Raw genomic sequence first — 8,229 nt, 5'->3', positions numbered from 1 at the left:
AGATAAATCTGAACTGGTATCCACTGACTGATTCACTGGTTATTATTCACAATGAAATCACAAAATGACATTTATTCTAAAAAGTATTATGCTGGTTTGAAACTGTTATGCATCCCAGAAAAGCCAAGCTCTTTTAATCCAATCTTGTGGGGGCAGACCTATAGTTGGGTGGGAACTTTTGATCTGGTTGTTCCCATGGAGAAATGATGCAACCAATTGCAGGTGGAATTTTTTAATTAGATTGTTTCCAGGGAGATGTGACCCCGCACATATTTTTAATCAGTTTACTGGAGTCCCTAAAGTCATGGAGAGAAAGAAAGAGCTCAGAGATGATAAAGAGAGCCAAAAACAAGACACAGATGTTTGGAGACGCTAAACTAAGAGATGAAACCCAGAGTTTGCCCTGGAGAAGTTAAGAGAGAATCTGCAGTTGCTTAGAGAGAAAGCCACTGGAATCAGAGGCTGAAGCAAGGGAACTGGTAGCAAGGACACGCAAACACCAGTCATGTGGCCCCCGGATGACACAGATGTCCAAAATGCTGGTGGCCTTCCTTCAAGGTCATGATATCTTTCACTGAATGTCTAAGTTTGGACATTTTCGTGGCTTTAGAACTGTAACTTGTAACCTAATAAATTCCCTTTGTAAAACCCAATCCATTTCTGGTATATTGCATTCTGGAAGCTTCAGCAAACCAAAACAAGTCTGAAAGAAATATCTTTTTCTAATTTTCCCCCTTCTACTTCTGATGCCTCAGAACTTATCGGAGAGAAAACTTTTCTCCTCAACTGAGATCAAGAGAGAATCTTTCCTAGTGTTTCTCAAAGTGTGGCCAAGAATCTCCCACATTAAGACAATATGACAATAGGAGGAGGTAGATTTTGGGGCCCATAGGCCATCTCATCTCCTGCTTCTAGCCTAGCAATAAACTCTCTCTTTGAGGAAAAAAAAAAAAAAAAAAAGCATATGAAGTACTACTGGCTGAATAAACAGATTTCAGGCACCAGGATATATTTGGGAGGTGGGGAGAGCAGGACTTCTTGCGGAGGGATGGAGTAGGTCAGTGGGGAGGAAACAAAAGAAATCAGAGATGACTCCTAGGTTTTTAACCTCAGCAAGAAGGTGGGTAGTGGGTGGGCCACGGTGGCTCAGCAGGTAAGAATGCTTACCTGCCATGTCCGAGGACCCGGGTTCAATTCCCGGTACCTGCCCATGTTAAAAAAAAAAAAAAGGTGGATAGTAGTGACATTAACTGGAATGGGAGTGATTAGAACAGGAGCAGGGCTTTTTACGGTGAGAACGATTCAAATGTGGCAGCAGCAGATATAAAGCCAGTGGTTTTGTTTTACACTATGTTTATGATGCCAAACAGAAACCCAAATGAAAATGGGAAAATAGAGTATCTATAAAGGAAACAACTGTGACTCATTTATTTGATCCAGAGCTATATATGTATCCATATTGTTTCTTGTATGTCTGTTGGTGTTTCTTTTAATTTCTGCAGTTCCCTGTGATTCTTCCAGTGATGAATGTCCAGAATACTTCCAGCTCCTGTCACCCCAAAAAACACAGCCAGGAGGATCTCCTATATATCCCCTTTTGGACCTCTGTGCCCATTTCTTTGGGGTATGTACTCAGGAGTGGCATATACTGATTTGACTAGGTACAGCCAGATTCCTGTCCAAAGTGGCCCTACTCATCAGTAGTGCCTGATGGTTCCTGTGTCTTCGCAGGTCTTTTAAGCTTAGCATTATCCACTAATTTTCGCCCATCTAACAGGTATAAGAGACATGCCACTGTTTTAATCCACATTCTCGCTAAGTTTGAGTCTCTTTAGTTGCTGGACTTTGGGTTTGTTCTGTGAATTGCTTATTCTTATTTCATCCATTTCCTTAAAAATATAGATTCCTGGCTGTGGTGGTCACCTTCTAAGAGACCCACAGTGGCAGTCACACCCTTCTTTAACAGGGCTGCCCTGTGTAACCGATAGGATACTGAGGAAATTAGTGTGTGAATTCTATGACTAAGCCATAAAAGACATTGTGATTTCTGCCTTCCTTTCTTCAATGACTTGCTCTGGGAAAAGTCCACTGCCATCTCCTGAGGACACCCAAATAGCCTCTGGAGAAGTCTACAAGATGAGAAGCTGCGGCTACCTGTCAATAGCCAGCACCAACTAGCCAGCCACATAAGTTATCTTAGAAGTGGATCCTCCAGCTTCAGTCAGCCTTCAGGTATCTAAAACTCTGGTCAACATCTTGAGACCCTGCAACATTGTGAGACCCTGAGCCAGAAACACCCTGCTAAGCCATGTCCAAATTTCTGACATTGAAAAACTGTGAGAGTGCTTGCTGTTGTTTTAAGCCACTACTTTTTTGGGTAATTTATTATGCAGCAACAGAGAGCTAACACTCTGTAGTTTTTTGTATTGATTTGCAGGAGTTCCCTGTGTAGTTAAAAAAAAACAAAAAACAAGAGGCTCTGTTAGTTTTAGATTTTATAAATATCCTCTCCCAAACTACCATTTGTCTATTACATCATCCATAGTGTCTTTTGTTGAAAATAAATCCATAATTTTGGTATAATCAAAATCTTTTTTTTTCTTTTGCATAATAGCCCTGTTGTGGGTGGGGGTGGGACTTAAGTATTCAAGAAGTCCTTCTATATCTGAGATCATGAGATTTGCCCCTACATTTTCTTTTAGAACATTTTAATTTTTACCCTTCACAGGAGTTATTTGGCTTATCTCAGTACTTTGATCAAGGAAGATTTACATCAATTCAAGCAAATATAAATTTTCACTGCAAGAACAAACTCCCTCAAATATTCTTTTGGAAGCAGACAGGGTATAAATTATGAAAATAATTCTCCATTCTGTAGCCTAAAGCATTACCAAGTTACCAGAATCATGTGATTATAACAGAGTTCCTCAACAGGCCTGTTATTCTCACTTGCCTAATATTAGCTGAACACAGGCTTAAGTTGTTTTGTTGTTTCTCCTCTTTAAAATGGAATGCCAAATCCTACAAAATGATCTATGCATTCTTTAAATAAACGAGTTTTGCATATTGCTTTGGGAGCGCTCAAAAATCATTGATCTACCTGAATTTTATTTTAAAAAATGCAACTGTCTTTAAAACTGCTAAGAAGTGTAAACATAAACATGTCATATAATAAATGCTTAGTACACTGTATACCATCACATAATGTTATACTTTTCAGGTTTAATCATTTATGTTTGAAACTTAGAATAAGCATTCTTCCACCATTATTCCTTAACTGAGAAATATTTTGAAATTGAATTGGTGGTTTTTAAACAAAAAGAGGCCTCTGCCTCCGGGTGTAGAGAACTGGAAGGAGTGTTAATTCCACCCTTGCAGTGAAAAAAAAGAGTAAGACTAACTGCAAAGTTAATATTTTATTTGAACCCATACCATACAACAGCTGAGGTAGCATAGTAAACAATTGATACAAAATCCGTTTCAGGAAGAGGAGATGCGACACATGCTCATCTGGGTTGGACCCGACCAGTACTAAAAGTGCAACTAAAACAGCTGACAACATGGTGAAGGGAAAGCACAGAATGGCAGAACCAGGTGAAACCCCCGGGAGCTAATATACTGGAGGAGTCACATACTCTTTCAGGCTCTTACTCTGTGAATGCCACCGGGCACTCAAAGACAAGATCAGAAAAAGCCCTATGCAGTGTCCACTGTGGTGGAGACCTGGAGAGAGGAATAGCAGCCATGCAGAAGGCGGGATATCTATTTTAACGGGAGAAGGAATTAACAGTGTTCAGTTTAGAGCACTGGTGAACATTCACTGTAGTTGGGAGAAGGGAACAGGGGGAGAAAAACCCTACCCTTGGGGAGGAGCAGGATTATGTATGCACCCCAAAATGCAGCTAGGAGAAGGAACAGAGAGAACTGAGATCACACCGCGAGACCAGAGACAGGGTGTACACCTTAGTCAAAACAATAAAAACCTCAGTCACCACCATCACCCACTGCCTCCCACAACCAAGTTAAAAAGCTTCAAACAGCAAGTAATAGTGGAATGCTGCCAGGATAAGGACAAGAGAGGTACAGGAATATGGAACAAGACTCTCTCTGAGGCAAGAGGGAAACCTAAAGCTCAAAATTAAACTGGCATTGCTCTGTAAACCATCACCCCTGCCTCCAAACTAGACACAAGCTTTATCTTCAGGAATATGAAGTTTGTGGTGAACTCAGGGTAAACACAGCAACAACAAATCACAAACCCAGCCCAATTCCTAACTAGATTAATGCAAACTGCCACACTAAAGACCTAGCAAAAGGAAAGGTGTACTTATTTCCAGGCAAAAAAAAATTATTTGTTCTAGTCTCCTCCATCCTATATAGCAGGTCCAATTTTCAACAACAAAAAAATTATGAGGCATACAAAAACAAGAAAAACTGCACAATCCCAACAGACAGATCAATCATCAGAACATCACTTACATATGATACAATTATTGGGGATCTCTGACAGAAAATTTTAAATGACTATGATTAGTATGTTAAAGGTTTTAACATAAAAAGTGAATAACATGCATATATAGATGGGAACTTTTAGCAGAGAGATGGAAAATATAAGAAAAGAATCTAATGGAAATGCTAGAAATGAAATACAACAAAACAGAGATATCTTTGACAAGCTCATCAGAACTGACTGACACAGCCAAAGAAAGAAATAATGAGCTAGAAGATAGAGCAGGGGAAACCATCCAAATTCAAACTCAAAGAAAATGTGAAAGAAATAAACAAATAAAACATAAAAACACATCCAAGAGCTGTGGGACAATATCAAGCAGTCTAATATACATGCAATTGGAACCCCAGAGAAGAGAAAATGAATGGGACAGTAGAAATATTTAAAAAAAATAATGGTTGAGAATGTTTCAAAATTAGTCACATAACACCTATATAACAAGTTTAGATAATCCAATAAGACTCCCCCCCCAAAAAAGAATAAAGAATAAGACACTTATATCACATGCAAACTTCTGAAGACAAAAGACAAAGAGAAAACCTTATAGGCAGCCAGAGAGAAAATAAATATAGAATATAGAATAATGAAGATTAGAATTACAACAGATTTCTGCCCAGAAACTATATGAGGCAGAAATGATACCTTAAAAGGACTGAAGGAAAAAAACGTCAACCTAGAATACCCAGTAAAAGAATCTTTCAGAAATGAAGGAGAAATAGACTTGCTTATTGTATATGTAAAAGTAGAGGGTATGGCAAAGATAGCACAAAGAATGAGAGGGAAGAATCAGGAATATACTGTTGTAAATCCTTGCTTATATTTAAAGCAGTCTAATATTAATGGAAAGTAGGCTATGATTAATAAGAGTACATTACAAAGCCTAAGATGGTCACTAAATTAATTTTTAAGAGGTATAAATAATAAATTACTAGAAGAGATCAAATGGAATCATAAAAATGTTCAACTGATGCAAGAAAAGGGGGAAAAATAAACAAGGACTGTATGAAACTAAATAGAAAACAGAGACCAAAATGTTAGAATTTAATTCAACCATGTCAATAATTTTGTTAAATGTGAAGAGTCTAAACAAAACAGTAATTATCTGACTCAATATAAAACCAAGACCCATCTCTATACTACCCACAAGAAATGCACTTTAAATAAAAAGGAATGGATAGCTTAAAAGTAAAAAGAATGGAAAAGATATGATGCAAGCAAACGCTAAGCAAAAAAAAAAAAAAGCTGATATTGCTATATGAACATTAAAAAAAGATTTTAGAAAGAAATATTACCAAGGATAGAGGAATATTACATTATGGTAAAGGGTCATTCTCCAAGAAGACATAGCAATGCCAAATGTGTGTGCTAATAACAGAGCTTCACAATTAGGAAAAAACTGAGGAAACTGAAGTGAAAAATAGACAAATGCCCAATTATAGTTGGAGACTTCAATACTGCTCTCGGTAATTGACAGAACAAGTAGTCTAAAGATTAATAAAGATATAGAATACCTCATCAACACAATCAATTAACTAAATCTAAATTACATTTATAGGACACTCCACCCATCAAAAGCAGAATGTATTTTTTATCAAGTATACAGGGAACATACACCTAAGATGTCCCATATCCTGTGTCATAAAACAAACCTTGGCAAATGTGCTGGTTTGAAACTATCGTGTACCCCAGAAAAAAGCCAGATTCTTTAATCCTAATTTAACATTGTTGGGTGGGATCTTTTTTATTGTTTCCATGGACATGTGACCCACCCAGGTGTGGGTAGTATCTTTTGATTAGATGGTTTCCATGGAGATGTTTCCCCACTCATTCTGGGTGGGCCTTAATCTACCTACTGGAGTCCTTTAAGAGGGAATCATTTTGGAAAAAGCCACAGAGTTGACACAGACTGAGATGTTTGGAGATGAAGAAAGAAAACTCCCCAGGGAAGCTGCTTGAAATGAGAAGTCAAACCCCCAGCAGATGCCAGCCACATGCCTTCCCAGCTGACAGGGGTGTTTCAGACCCATTAGCCTTTCTTGAGTCAAGATATCTTTCCCTGGATGCCTTATTTCAGACATTTTTATAGCCTTAGAACTGTAAACTTACAACTTAATAAATTCCCTTTCTAAAAGCCATCCCATTTCTGGTAAATTGAATTCTGGCACCTTTAGCAAACTAAAACAGTAAATTTAAATGAATAGAAACCATACAAGTAGGTTCTCAGACAATAATGAAATTGTACTAGAAATAAATACAGAAAAATATCTGGAAAATCCTTAAATATTTGAAATTTAAAATAGCAACAATACAAAATGAATCACACACACTTCCAAATAGCCTATAGTTCAAAGGAGTCTAAAATAGAAATTTAAAAATATTTTGAATTGAATGTAAATGAAAATACAATGTATCAACATTTGAGGGATGCCATTAAAGGCAGTCCTTAAAGGAAAATGTATAGTGTTAAAAGTTACATTAGAAGCTCTTAAATCAATAATGTAAGCTTCTACCTTAAGAAACTAAAAAAGGAGCAAATTCAACAAAAGCAAGCAGAAGGAATGAAATATTAAAAGTTAAAGCAGAAATCAATGAAACTGAAATCAGAAAAACAGGGAAAAATAAATGAACTTTCAAGCTGGTTTTTTGGAAAGATCAGTGAAATTGATAAATCTTGTCTTGCCAAACTAGGATTAAAAAAAAAGGGAGAGGGAGGAGCCAAATAATCAGCATCAGGAATGAAAAAGAGGTCCTGGGCTCCCAAAACATTAAAATAAGATAACGCTATGAACAATTCTATGCCCATAAACTCTATGATAGTACTATATATAATAAAGAAATTGTACTATCAATTAGTACTATATATATAATAGGAGAAATAGTACTATATATATAATAAAGAAATTGCTCCCAGAAGATTGAATCAGGACTAAAACATGGCTTGTCTGAGGTATATAATAGATTCAAACTGGCATGCTATGTTAATAGACTAAATAAGAAAAACGATATGAACATCTCAATAGATGCAGAAAAGTTATTCAACAAAATTCAACTCTCATATATGCTAAAAACTCTCAGCAAACTAGGAATAAAAGGGAGCTTTCTTAACCTAATAAAGGGCATCTACAACAGCTACAGTTGATCAGAGGAGTGACATCATCAACATGGTTATGTAAACAGCTACTGAAAACCTCTCCCCAGAGATTCAATGGGAATAAAAGAACAATCCTCAGTTGTTCAGAACTCTGGAGGAACGCATAGACTGGAGAAGGATCCCACAAACACTGAATTGAAGAGAAAAATGCCAGGTAGGAAACCTGTGTTCTGGACAGGCTGATATTCTCCCCACCCCCATCACCCCTCACTCAGTCCCACACAGCACAGGAAATGCACAGAGGTGCAACTGGAATTCCTCCCACTGGGTCACAGACTATAACATCTCTCACAGCAATGAGACAGATCGCCACCTACAACCAGACACTGAGATCTAAGCCCACAGAGTTCCAAGGCAGGACTTAAGCCATGGAAGAGGGCAGAATAGAAAAAGACAACAAGGAGGATTTTCCAAAATAGAGGATTAAGGAATCCTAATCCAAAATCTTCCCTAAAAGCAGCAAAACAGCCAAGCAAAAAATACCCAAATCAATTCTTTGGCTGCAGACTGAGGCAGCTGTGGGAATCCTCCGCCTCAAGCAAAGTGGAGGACACAGTCAGATTTTGGC

This window comes from Tamandua tetradactyla, chromosome 10 (genome assembly GCF_023851605.1).
Source record: "Tamandua tetradactyla isolate mTamTet1 chromosome 10, mTamTet1.pri, whole genome shotgun sequence".
NCBI classification, from domain to species: Eukaryota; Metazoa; Chordata; class Mammalia; order Pilosa; family Myrmecophagidae; genus Tamandua; species Tamandua tetradactyla.
This window is presented reverse-complemented; position numbering follows the sequence as displayed.